The sequence below is a fragment of the Panthera pardus genome, unplaced genomic scaffold, assembly GCF_024362965.1.
Source record: "Panthera pardus isolate Hobbes unplaced genomic scaffold, ASM2436296v1 HiC_scaffold_16, whole genome shotgun sequence".
Classification (NCBI taxonomy): Eukaryota; Metazoa; Chordata; class Mammalia; order Carnivora; family Felidae; genus Panthera; species Panthera pardus.
Window position 1 is genome coordinate 156,905,270 of NW_026526721.1, and position 13,339 is coordinate 156,918,608.

Here is a 13,339-nt window from a genome sequence, read left to right on the forward strand (position 1 = left end):
CCCTCCCCCATGGTCTTCCATTAAGTTTCTCAGGATCCACATATGAGTGAAAACATGTGGTATCTGTCTTTCTCTGACTGACTTATTTCACTTAGCATAATACCCTCCAGTTACATCCAAGTTGTTGCAAATGGAATGATTTCATTCTTTCTCACTGCCAAGTAGTATTCCATTGTGTATATAAACCACATCTTCTTTATCCATTTGTCAGTTGATGGACATTTAGGCTCTTTCCATAATTTGGCTATTGTTGAAAGTGTGGCTGTGAACATTGGGGTACAAGTGCCGCTATGCATCAGCACTCCTGTGTCCCCTGGATAAATTCCTAGCAGTACTATGGCTTGGTCGTAGGGTAGCTTTATTTTTAATTTTTTGAGGAACCTCCACACTGTTTCCCAGAGCGGCTCGATGTGCGTTTTCCTAATGAATAGCTGTATTGAACATTTTCTCATGTGCTTATTTGCTCTCTGGGTATCCTCTTTGGTGAAATGTCCATTCTTCTGTCCGTTTTCTACTTGGATTGCTTGTTATTTTAATATCGAGTTTAGAGAGTTCCTTGTATAAACTAGATAATAATCTCTTGTAGGCTACCTGGCTTCCAAATATTTTCTCCCAGCCTGTATAGCAGAATGATTTTACTTTGTTAAAGTCCGATTATCAACTTGTTTTCTTTTATTGTGTCATGCCATATCTAAAGATTCTTCGCCTAGCCCCAGATCCCAAAGATTTTCTCTTAGGGTTTTTTTTCTAAATTGTATGGTTTTACATTTTATAATTAAGTCCATTGTCCATTTTGGGTTAATTTTCATGTAGGGTGTAAGCTTCATTTGGTTTTTGTCTATGGGTGCCCAGTGACTCCAGCACCATTTGCTGAAAAAGCCATCCTTCCTCTACTGAGTTACTGGTGCACCTGTGTCAAAACTCAGCAGGGCAATAATATGGAATTAGATGAGTTCTCTGTTCTTTCCAGTGATCTGTTTGTCTCTGCCCCCACTGATACCACAGTCTTGGCTACTGTGACTCCACACCAAGTCTTGAAACAGGCAGATTGATTTTTCTCATTTGATTCTTTTTCAGAATTGTTTTAACTATTTTAGTACCTTTACCTTTGCAGAAGAATTTTAGAATAATCGTGTCTAGGGGCACCTGGGTGGCTCGGTCGGTTAAGCGGCCGACTTCAGCTCAGGTCATGATCTCACGGTCTGTTCGAGTTTGAGCCCCACGTCGGGCTCTGTGCTGACGGCTCAGAGCCTGGAGCCTGCTTCGGAGTCTGTGTCTCCCCCTCTCTCTGTCCCTCCCATGTTAAAGCTCTGTCTTTCTCTGTCTCTCAGTAATAAATAAACATTAAAAAAATTTTAGAATAATCTTGTCTATACCTACAAAATATAGGGGTTTTTGTTAAGAATTGCATTAAACTTATATCAACTTGGGCAGAATTGACACATTCACTATGTTGAGTTTTCAAATCCGTGAACACAGTATGTCTCTCCATTTATTTAGATCTTTGATTTCTTTTATTAGCATTTTGTGGCTTTCAGCATCCAAGTTGTGTACAAGTTTTATTCGATTTACATGTAAAATTCCTTTTTTTGAGTAGTTGTAAACGGTATTATATATGTTAAATTTAGCACTCACTAATGTACATTGCTAGTATGCAAAAAAAATACGGTTGATTTTTGAATGTTTTTATATTTAGTATTCAGTGATCTTGCTGAACTTCCTTACAAGTTCTAGTTGTTTGTGCATTTTTGTTCTGTTTTTGTTTTTAGATTTGCTGGGATTTCCTTTTTTTTTTTTTTTTTTTAACTTCCATTTTTGAAGAGAGTCTATTAGCTGAGAGAGGAAGAGAGAAAGGGGGAGAGAAAGAATCCCAAGCGGGCTCTGCATTCATAGTGCAGTGTGAGTGCAGAGCCTGAAGCAGGGCTTGAGCTCACGAACCAGGAGATCATGACCTGAGCTGAAACCAGGAGCCAGCTGCTTAACTGACTGAGCCGCCCAGGTGCCCCATAGATTTGTTGGGATTTTCTATGCAATCTCATGTTATCTAGAAATGGAGACAGTTTTCTTGCTTTCTTTCTGTTCTTTATAAATTTCTTTTGTCTTGCCTTATTGCCCTGGCTAGAACTTCCAGTACTGTGTTGAACAGGAGTGATTAGAGCAGACATCCTTGCCTTTTCCCATCTTAGGCGGGAAGCATTCAGTGTTTCACCATGAAGTATAATATTACCTGTACGGTAGTTTGTAGATGCTTTTTATATCAGGTTGAGGAAGTTCCTGTCTATTCCTGTTTTTCTGAGTGTTTATATCAGGAATGAGTGTTCAATGTTGTCAGAGCTTTTTATGCATATGTATGGTTGTGTAATTTTCTTCTTTAGCCTGTTAATATGAATTACACTGGTATGTGAATTTTGAACCCTCTTGACCCCTAGAATAAACCCCACCTGGTCATGGTGTATAATTCCTTTTATATAGTGCTGAATTCTATTTGCTAATATTTGTTAACGAGTTTTGCATTTTTATGAAGGATATTTTTTTCTGGTTTTCTCTTTTATCCTGTCCCTGTCTGGTGTTGTTATTAGGATAATATTGGCTTTATAAGATAAATTAAGAAGTATTTCTTCCTCTTTTGCTCACTAGAAGAGAAAGTGTACAATCGGTGTTAATTCTTTACTAGACTTCTCCCAGGAAATCATGTGGGCCAGGAGATTCCTTTCTTGGGAGATTTAAAACTAAAAATCCAATTTCCTTAATACTTATAGGGCTATTCAAATTGTCTATTTTATATTGGGTGAGCTTGTGGTAGTCAGTGTTTCTTAAGGAATTGGTCCACTTTGTCTAGTTGCCAAATTTATGTGTATAGAGTTATTCATATTTCTCTTACTATTCTTTTGGTGCTTTCAGGGTATATAGTAATTTGTGGGGGTTTTTTTTCTCTTTTGCTTTTTCTTATTGAAGTCTTTTTCTTATTAAAAGATTTGTTCATTTGCCTGATCTTTTTGAAGAACCAGATTTTTGTTTTTCATTTCCTTTATTTTTCTATTTTCAATTTCACTGGTTTCTGTTCTTTCTTATATCCTTGCTTTTGCCTGCTTTAGGTTTGTTACTCTTCTTGGGTTCTTGAGTTTAGATGATTATTATTTAGGACTTGTCTTTTCTAAAACAAGCATTTTAGTGCTACAAGTTTCCCTCCTGGCACTGCATTAGCTGCGTCTCACAGATTTTTGATATGCTGGGGTTTTTTTGTTTTTGGTTTGTTTTTTTTTTTTTCATTTTAATTCAGTTTAGCATGTTTTATTTCTCTGGAGACTTCCTCTCAACCATGTATCGCTTGGCAATCTTCTGTTTAGTTACAAGTGTTTAGACTTCCCTTTCTGTTATTTATTTCTGGTTTCGTGTGTGTGTGTGTGTGTGTGTGTGTGTGTGTGTGTGTGTGTGTGTGTGTGAGTGAGAGTGAGGGGGGCGGTTTGGCTCTGGGTATTGCTTTTCTTTGAATATGTTCTACAGGCATTTGAAAAGAATGTGTATTCTGCTATTGTTGGGTGAAGTGTTTTATAAATGTTGATTCGCTCTTGATGGATGATGTTGAGGTCCTCTCTGTCCTTGCTGATTTTCTGGTTTTTTCTATAAACTTTTGAGACAGGGATGTTTAAGCCTCCAATTATAATTGTGGATTTCTCTGTTTCTTCTTTTAGTTCTATCCGTTTTTGGTTCTTATATTTGCAGCCCTCTTGTCTGTTGTATTTTCTTGATGGTTAGACCCTTTTATCATCATGTGATATCTATCTCTGTCTCTGGTAATTTTCTTTTCTTTGAAGCCTACTTGATCTCATATCAATATAGCACTCCTGCTAGCTCTTGCTTTATTGCATGATATATCTTTTTCTATCCTTTTCCTTTTCATCTATCTTTATTATTATACTTGAAGTGAATTTCCTGTAGACAGTATATAGTTGGGTCATGTTTCTTTATTCACTCGGCCAATCTCTTTTAATTGGTGTATTTTATTTAACTTAAGTATTGGTGTGTTAGGACTTAAGTTGGCCATTTTATTTTTCTTTTTTGCTTTTACTCTCTCTCTCTTTTTATTTCTGTTTTCTTTTTCTTGTCTTGTTCTGGGTTACTTAAACATTTTTTAGAATTTCATTTTGATTTATGTGTAGTGATTTTGGCTGTGTGTTTTGTAGTGTTCTGGCTAGATATAACATTGCAGGTAGCTATGTGTGTGTATGTGTGTATGTGTTGTCCCCGTCTATTGTGTCTGTGTTGCACATGTGTGTGATTATCACAGTCTGTTGATGCTAACGCTTTACCAGTTTGAGAGAAGTAGAAAACCTTACTTTCCTTGGCCCCCTTTTACCCTCCCCTGTTTATAATGGAATTTGTCTTAAATGTTTCCTCTATGTACACTTATACAACCACATCTGACACTGTTAGAATTTTATTCAACCATTAAACATAATTTAGAAAATTCAAGAACTCAAGAGGAGCGACACATTGTATTTCCTTGGTCTTCCTTATCCACTTTTCATATCTGTATCTCTGAGATGTGCAGGTGCAGAACAGATAAGATACCTTACATCTAGGCACCTTGCTGATCGATTTTCATAGTTTTAGCCATTTTCAAGTCGATGGTTTTGGATTTTAATGACAACAACCACATACTTTGAAACAAACTGTTTTCTCTTCCTTTGCAGTGTTTATTCCTCTCTCTATTTTCCAGTCACTGCCTTGCCCAGGACTGCTGGTGTGGTGTGGAAAGGCAGTGATGACGATGGGCAAGCGTCCCTCTCTTGCTTCTAATTGCTCAGTGTTAATAGATCATTTCGTAGGTTTCTTTCTATATCCTTTATCAATATTTTCTCTGAACTGAGCATATTAACTTTTTATTAGGAATTGATGTGCAGTTTTATTAAATGCCGTTATGACTTCATCAAGATGCTCATGTGTTTTTTCTCCTCTGAAATGTTAGTGAATTGAATTTTATAATAGATTTTTCTAACATTGAGTCTTCCTTGCATTTGTTGGATAAACCCTCTTTCTAGGTCATAGTGTGTTACTCTTTTAAGACACTACTAATTTTGATTTGTTATTATGTTTAGAATTTTTGCTTATGTATGCATTAATAAGATTGTGCTCCTAATTCCTGCTATACACTAAACTGATGACCTCTTTCAGGTGGGACACGTGTTCTCCATCCCACACTGCCTTAGACCACTTTCGATGGTCATTCCACCAAATTAATACCAAGTTCCCTATTAAATATTAAATTTCTTACTATTAAATGTCTTGGCTTTAATAGGCATTTTGAGTTACTGAATTCTTGTCTGCACTTTGCTATTTTAGTGTCATTCTATCCATTTTTTTGGCATCTAGGTTACACTAGCTTTATAGAATAAATTGAGAATCTTTGCGTATTTTCTATGTTCTGTAGAAATCTGGCACAGGGATTAATATGTACTTCAAAATTTAAAGGTTGTTAAAGTCAGGGGAAAAAAGTAAATGGTAAAAACATCTGGGCCTGGGACCCAGCTGATAAGGGTTAGAAACAAGTAGGGGACCTTTGACTCCATTTCCAATTTTCTTTTCCTATAGTTACTGATCTTTTCAGGTTTTCTGCCTCTTGTTAAGTCATTTTAATAGTTTATATGTTTCTAGAATATTATTTCTGTTTTCGATTTTGTTTCAAAACTTTTTCAAATTTATTGGAATTCATGTGTATTTTCTCTAGTAATTTTGAAATAACATCTATGTCTATAGTTACATCCTCTTTAGTATTCATAATTTTGTTCTGTTTACCTTTTTTTTTTTTATCAGACTGGTTTCTTTTATCGGTCTTTAAACATCTTTTGGTTTCAATAATCAAACTGACTTACTTGTTTTCTATTTCACCATTCCTGGTTTTGTCTTTATTGATTCCCTTTGTTCTACTTTGTTTAGCCTTTTTTTTTTTAATACTGAGATGATTGTTTAGTGCATTTTCAATCTTTGATTTCCAAATGCATTTTAAACTTAGAGCCCCTCTTTGATGCACCCTGTAGATTTTGAGCTGAGTGCCCTCATTATGATTCATTGCCATACACTCACTAATTTCAGCTTTGATTTTCTTTTATAAATTACTCTCGGGTTAGAGTTCCAAGAGACCTGTAACATGTATCTGTTCAAGGTTTTATTGAGATTTTATTTGTGGCCAAATACTTGATCAGATTTGTTAAGTGTGCCATGGAAATGTAAGCATGTTTTCTGTTAGATGAGAACTGAGTTTAATTATGAAATTAATGTAGTTTGATGATTGTGTATTCAAATCATCTAAAGCCTTGCCTATATTTTTGTCTACTCAAGCTGTCAATTTTTGAGAAAGATGTGCAAAAGTTTCCCCCTATGATCACGAATTTAATAGTTTCTGCTTTGCATTTCTAACACTTGTTACAAAGATCCATGCTGTGTTTTTCAGTGAAAAAAGTTTGTGACTATTATTATCTTCTGGATTGAATCTTTAATCCACATAAAATATTCCCTTGCTTTTGGCCTTGTAGTCTATTTTTACCTGGTATTAATATTGAATTTTTTGCTTTTTTTAAATTGAAGAATAATTGACATACAAGTATATTAGTATATTAGTTTCAGGTGTACAGACAATTCTGTACATTACTCAGTGCTCATCATGAGAGGTATAATAACCATCCATCAGTACACAACATTATTACAGTATATTTTAATTCTGTTACTTATGCTGTACTTTTTGTCTCTGTGGCTTATTTATTTTATAACAGGAAGCTTGTAACTCTTCATCCCTTCACTGTTTTACCTGTTCCCCCTGCCCACCACCCCTCTGGCTATCACAAGTTTGCACTCTGTCTGTATCTAAGAGTCTGTTTTTTTGTTTACTAATTTGTTTTGTCTTTTTATAGATTCCACATATAAGTGAAATCATACAGTGTTCATCTTTCTCTGTCTGACTTATTTCACTTAGCATAACACTCTCTAGGTCCATCCATGTTGTCACAAATGTCAAGAGCCCCCTTTTTCATGGCTGAATAATATACCATCACACACACACACACACACACACACACACACACACACACACACCACATCTTTATCCATTATCTATCAACGGACACTTGGGCTGCTTCCGTATCTTGGCTCATATAAATAATGCTGCAGTAAACATAGGGGTACATATATCTTTTTGAATTAGTATTGTCATTTTCTTTGGGTAAATACCCAGTAGTGGAATTACTGCCTCATATGGTAGTTCTATTTTTAATTTTTTCAGGAACCTCCATACTGTTCTCCAGAGTGGCTGCACCAGTTTGCATTCCCACCAACAGCGTAGGAGGGTTCCTTTTTCTCCACATCCTTGGCAACACTCATCGTTTCTTGTCTTTTTTGATATTAGCCATTCTGACAGGTGTGAGGTGATATCTCATTGTGGTTTTGACTTGCATTTCTTTTTGCTTTCTTTTTGGTAGCACTTACTAGGTTTATCTCCAGTCATTCAATTTGGTGCCATTTAAAAGGTTTTGTAACTGGGACGCCTGGATGGCTCAGTCGGTTAAGTGTCTGACTTCATCTCAGGTCATGATCTCACGGCTCGTGAATTTAGCCCTGTGTTGGGCTGTGTGCTTACAGCTCGGACCGTGGAGCCTGCTTCAGATTCTGCATCTTCCTCTCTCTCTGCCCCTCCCCCACTCTCTCTCTCAAAGATAAATATTAAGAAATTTGATTTTTTTTATATTTATTTTTGAGAGAGAGAGAGAGAGAGAGACAGAGCACAAGTGGGGGAGAGGCAGACAGAGAGGGATACACAGAATCTGAGGCAGGCTCCAGGCTCTGAGCTGTCAGCACAGAGCCTGACGCGGGGCTCAAACCCACAAACCGTGAGATCATGACCTGAGCCAAAGTTGGACGCTCAATGAACTGAGCTACCCAGGGGCCCCTAAACATTAAAACATTAAAAAAAAATGTTTTATAACTAACAGCTCAGTTCTACATATTTCCCATCTGAAAGTCTATCTCTTAAAATAATTAAATTCCTTGTATTTATTATAAATATGTATATATTTAGGCTCATCCCCATCATTTATTTTCATTGTCTATTTCACATGCTTCTCATAGTTTCTCTCCGTGTCTTCCTTTTCTTTGTTGTTACAACATTTTCTTCTTTACCTTTGGTGCTTTGTAAGTTCTACATCCTATTTGTTTTTTAATATTTATTTTTGAGAGAGAGACAGAGTGCAAGCAGGGGAGGAACAGAGAGAGAGAGGGAGACGCAGAATCCGAAGCAGGCTCCAGGCTCCGAGCTGTCAGCACAGAGCCTGACGTGGGGCTCGAACCCACGAATCGTGAGATCACGACCTGAGCCTAAGTCAGATGCTCAACCGAGCCACCCAGGCGCCCCCTACATCCTATTCTTTAGTTGTTTAAAGCGTTGAGTTCTCACCATTGACAGGAAAATATAATTTTAATCAGAATTTGTTAACTCCTCCCCACAGGACAAAATCTGTAGCACAATTTTATATGTTTTTAACTTCTAAGGGTTCTCTCTTGCTCTCCGATGGCTCTGTTTTCACAGTAGCCTATTTTGGTCTCATCAGTGTAGCGTCTCTGGTGATAGTAATTGTGTGTGTGTGTGTATGTGTGTGCGTGTGTGTGTGTTTGTACGTTCTGTTCTCTGCATTGGAGTCCAGTTCAGGTTATTTTGATCTTTCTCTCTTGTGCAATTGATTTCCTCAAAGGTCTCATAATTCTTGCCTGCCTATTCATATTTTAAGGGCAGAAATATGTGGATTGGTGTTTCCACTGCACGTCCCTTCTCTGAAGGAAAGATGGCCAAGAAGCACATGTCCATTAGTGAGGGGCTTGACAGCAGATTGCCCTTCAGAGTGCCTGGGAAGAAGGCAGCCGGGCCAGCCGGGACCCCCAGGGAAGCTTTGCCCTGAGGTGGAACAGTTCCCCGCAGCCCACGTCTGGGTAGAGTGGTATTTCTCTTTTCCTCTCCTTCTCCCCGACCCAGTCTGTTGAGTAGCTGTGCTCTAATGTTCTAGACTCAGTATCCAAGAGGACAGCCCCATCCTAGACCAATCTCCAGCCTTCTTTCGGAGCCACTCCCATAGCATACCACATCCAGCCTTCTATATACTGGGGAAAAGCCGGGTCTGAGGGTGTGGCGGCTATCTTAAAACTAATTTCCATCGTAAGTGTTCCCAACAACCTGCCCTCTCTCCACATTTGGATTTTTTCCAGCTCCCTATTGGAAGACTGTCTTACCTCTGCCAACCCTAGTGCTAGGTTTGTTTGGGGTAGTTTTCACTATTTTCATTTTTCTATCAACCTACCCCGCCTATCAATACACATGGGGTGCTGATGGTGCCCTTTCTCTGCTGTTAAGGATTGCTTTTCCTTCTTGGTGAGGGGAAGAAGACCTATGTGCTTGGTGTGCCGCTGTGAACCACAAGTTTAAAGAGGGTTTAGGATGCCACAAACAGGTGGCTTTTGGAGTGAGAAAAACAAGTAACTAAAATATTTTTAATCTAAGTAATTCCAAAAGAGACATCCCCCTTTCCGGTATGTGAACGTCGAGTCAGTAAAACGTGAGCGTATGAATAGTGTTTATCTGCCACAAGAATGAGGTAGTCAGGCCTACTGCCCAGTGGAGGTTGGGGGTTGGGCCGTGTTTGCATTGGCAGGATTGGTCGTGTCCACTAGCCGCCTCTATTAAAATGTAACTATTAGCAAATGAAATTAAATACTTCAGTTGCCTAGTAACTAATCCAATCTGAGAACGAAGTAAAAATAGAAGAGATAAATTTAGAACTTTTAGGCCACGTGCCAAGCAAAATATTCTTGCTCGTATCCTTTTGATCATCTGCCATTTCAATGGAAGGAAGGATATTTTCGTGTCAAATAGGCAACGTTTGTGTTGACCTTGCCTGCGAGAAGTGAATACCCCTTGGCGACTAAAGGTATACGAGAGATAGGCTTTCCCAAGGACCTCTGGCCACACGGGCCCCCCAAATTGCCAAGGAGGGGCGGGAGCAGGAAGTGGCTCTGATTAACTACTACGAATTTATCTTTCTGACTTAGTTAAAAAGCCAAAGGGCATTATGTGATTTAAGCCACATTGTAAAACCATCTGTGTTACCCATTTCCATATAAAACAAAAATACCATTTTTCCTCCCAAAGCAGCTTTGAGCAAGACAGAGCAAATTAAAACAGTTCAAGATTATGTTGTACGTGAAGTAATTACTGGGATCGTATAATATTGGAGTTTAAAGAGATACCCTGGTAAATAAATTGACACTAAATGTGATGTCAGTTACTTCAAGTATGACTTTTTTCAGACTCAAAAAATGACAAAGAAGATCTCACAGTTGCCTTTCTTTACAGGTGACATGGTTCAACATAGAAAGCAAAAAAGAAAATGAAAATGTATTCCTTCCAAAATAAAAAATGTAAAACTTAAAGCGGCATTGTAAGAACAGTGCAATGAAACCCCCAGGTACTCTGGACCCAGACTGATTGCTTTACCCCTTTGCTCCCCTCCTTCTCTCATACACACACATGTACACACACACCCATACATATATGCATGCACGTCTTTTCCCCAAGCCATTTGAGAGTTAGTTTATCTTCAAATATTTCAGGCTGTGTTTCCTCAAAACATCGCCAAATACAGTTATCCAAGTCAGGAGATTGAAGATTGATATAATGTCATTGTATCGCTACAGTTGTGGTGGTATTGTGTTGATGAGATGATACAATACATATCCAAATTGTGCTGTTTGTCTCAGTAATAGCCTTTGGAGCAACTTCTTTCCTTCATCTGGGATCCAGTCCAGCAGTGCTCCTTGTGTCTGGCTGTCATGTGTCTTTGATCTTCTGTAATCCGAAACAGTTCCTCAGCCTGCCTTGTCCTTCCTGGCATTGGCATTTTTAAGAGAACGGAAAAGGTCTCTCATTTTGGGTGTTACTGATGTGTCGTCATGATTAGATGAAGACACAGTTTTCGATCAATAATTGCAGCCTTCTTTTGGATAATCTTTCTTAAGAGGATCAGGATCATCTAGTGGCAAATGGCCAACAGAGCTCAGACCCCTGTCACCCCACGGTGTGGCTGCGTCAGGCATGGCTTTTGGCTGAAAGTGACTGGCAGACCTCACTGCCCAGGCAGTGTGTGCCAGGGCTCAGCCTCCGCTCTGTAGTGTCACCACTGAGCACACAGTAGGCATTTTCTGACACAGTATCCAGGGACTCATTCAGAATAGGAAAGCAGCCATTTCAGCCTGAAACCTGTTGTCCCTCCCCTTTGTAAGTGTTTCAGAGATACAAAAACTCATGAGACTAAAGGCCACTACATCAGCAAAATCACTTAGGCTATCCAAACATTCTTCCATCGCTGATAGTTAGCAAGTTACACTTTTGATTTTTTTTTTAATGTTTATTTATTTATTTTGAGAGAGGCAGAGAGAGAGAGGGAGAGAGAGAGAATCCCAAGCAGGCAGGCTCCATGCTGTCAGCACAGAGCCCAATGCGGGCGGGACTCAATCCCATGAACCAGAAGATCATGACCTGAGCCAAAATCAAGACTGAGCCACCCAGGCGCCCCAGCAGGTTACATTTTTAAACTGAAACGTTGGCTGAAGAATTGAAGGGCTGAGAATTATGAGTGAACATCACTGGCGATGCAAAAAAAAAAAAAAATTGTAAACAAGACTTAGAAGAGATGGTCACATTCAGTCCAGTGAATTTGGGATAAAGGCTGCCCGTCTTAGGTGTGAGTCTTGGTGCATACTTAGGTTGTCAGTGATGAGTCAGGTTAGGGAAAGCTTTTGTGGCAAATGCAGCATGTGTGTGTCAGTTTATGTTCTTTCCACGTGGTTGGATCTGGAAGATGAAGTGTTCAAAGAACGGCTTCTTGTCCTTGGAACTGAAGAGGTTTGTGTCTGTCTTACAGGGCACAAGGCTTCCGCTGGCGTGCACCATTCTCACCTGTTCCCACAGGCACGTTATAAATTCTGAACAGCATCACGCAGTTTGCAGCCTCTGTGAGCTCTTTGCTTAGTGCCTGGCTTCATTCCTTTCAGCGTCTCTTCCCTTCCTCCCCTTCCTGTCTTTCTGCAGTCACTTCCCGTCTGTAACAATGCAGACCTGGGACATCATCATAGATAGGTAGCAGTTGTCTCTAGGCTGTGATGCCCGGGTCTTGAGGCTTCTAACCGTGATACTTAGTGCATCCTTCTAACTTACAACTCTTATCTTAGCCCTAATTCTGAGCTTAGGTTCCCTCCTGCTCTTTTTCAACTTTGATGAGAATCTCCGAACCTGCTTCCTCATGCCCGCTCTGTGCAGAGCCAGGGGTACTGCCGCCATCAAGGGGGGCGTGGGCAGTTCTATAGAACGTCGCTTCCCACAAGTATGTCTTGAGTATCTATTATATGCCAGGAGCTAGAGACACAGAGGTGAACAGCTCCGACCTGAATCCCTACTCACGGGGCTTACGGCCAGTGGACGGTCCTGTGTCACACTGGTAAATAAAGCTGCGGGCGCATGGTTGCAGCTGGTGACAAGTGCTGTAATGAGAATCAAACAGGCTAATGTGAAAAAGAGTGGGAAATGGTTCGGGCGCTCACCCAGCTCCCCCCGGTGAATGTCCTCTCTGACTGTGGGTTGTGCCCTGATGCTTCTCTGCCCGGGCTGCCTGCCTGTTCCATCTTTTCCCTTGGGCTGGATCCAAGATGGGTATGGGGGGTGGGTGCCAGCAGGGCCCCAAGAGCTCCTTAATGATGATCTATAAGACATGCTAGGTCATTTGGAGTTTCCGGGAGACAAAACAGAGTTGTGTGCATCTTATCAGCAGAACTGGATCAAAGAACTGAGAAAGAGTTCATTTTATAGCCTGACCAATTACTTACTTCCTGAAGAAAAAGACTTTTAGTTTGTTCAAGCGGAAGCGAATAGGGCATTGTTATTTGTTTAACGTCATTTTTATATGACAAAGAATCAGAACTATGTAGAACAGATTTAGAACAGATACTTATCTTTCTAGCCATTATGTGCCTATACTGTGTAGTTCATTCAAATGATTTGCTGCAATTCTTGGCAAGTAATTACCATTTTGTTCACATCTGCCCCTAAAATTGGACCGCATGCAAGTCTCTCTTCTAGTATTTATCTTACAGATCAAAAGGTGACAGACCGAAATTATGACTGGAAGCCAGGTAGGTGTTATTTTCCTCACACCTTATGAAAAAGGTCATACCTTTGGGCTACTAAGGTGTGAGTTTTTGGAGTGCATCGGGGTAGGGTAGCCTGGACTGGGAATGAGGCAGAAAGAGC

The 13,339-nt window shown here is 39.6% G+C and overlaps 1 long non-coding RNA gene across 1 annotated transcript in view; it reads left to right on the forward strand.

Moving 5' to 3' along the window:
• The window catches only part of LOC128777357 (uncharacterized), a 121,015-nt gene that overhangs the window by 88,955 nt on the left and 18,721 nt on the right, over positions 1–13,339 (forward strand). The gene's annotated exons all lie outside the window — the stretch shown is intronic.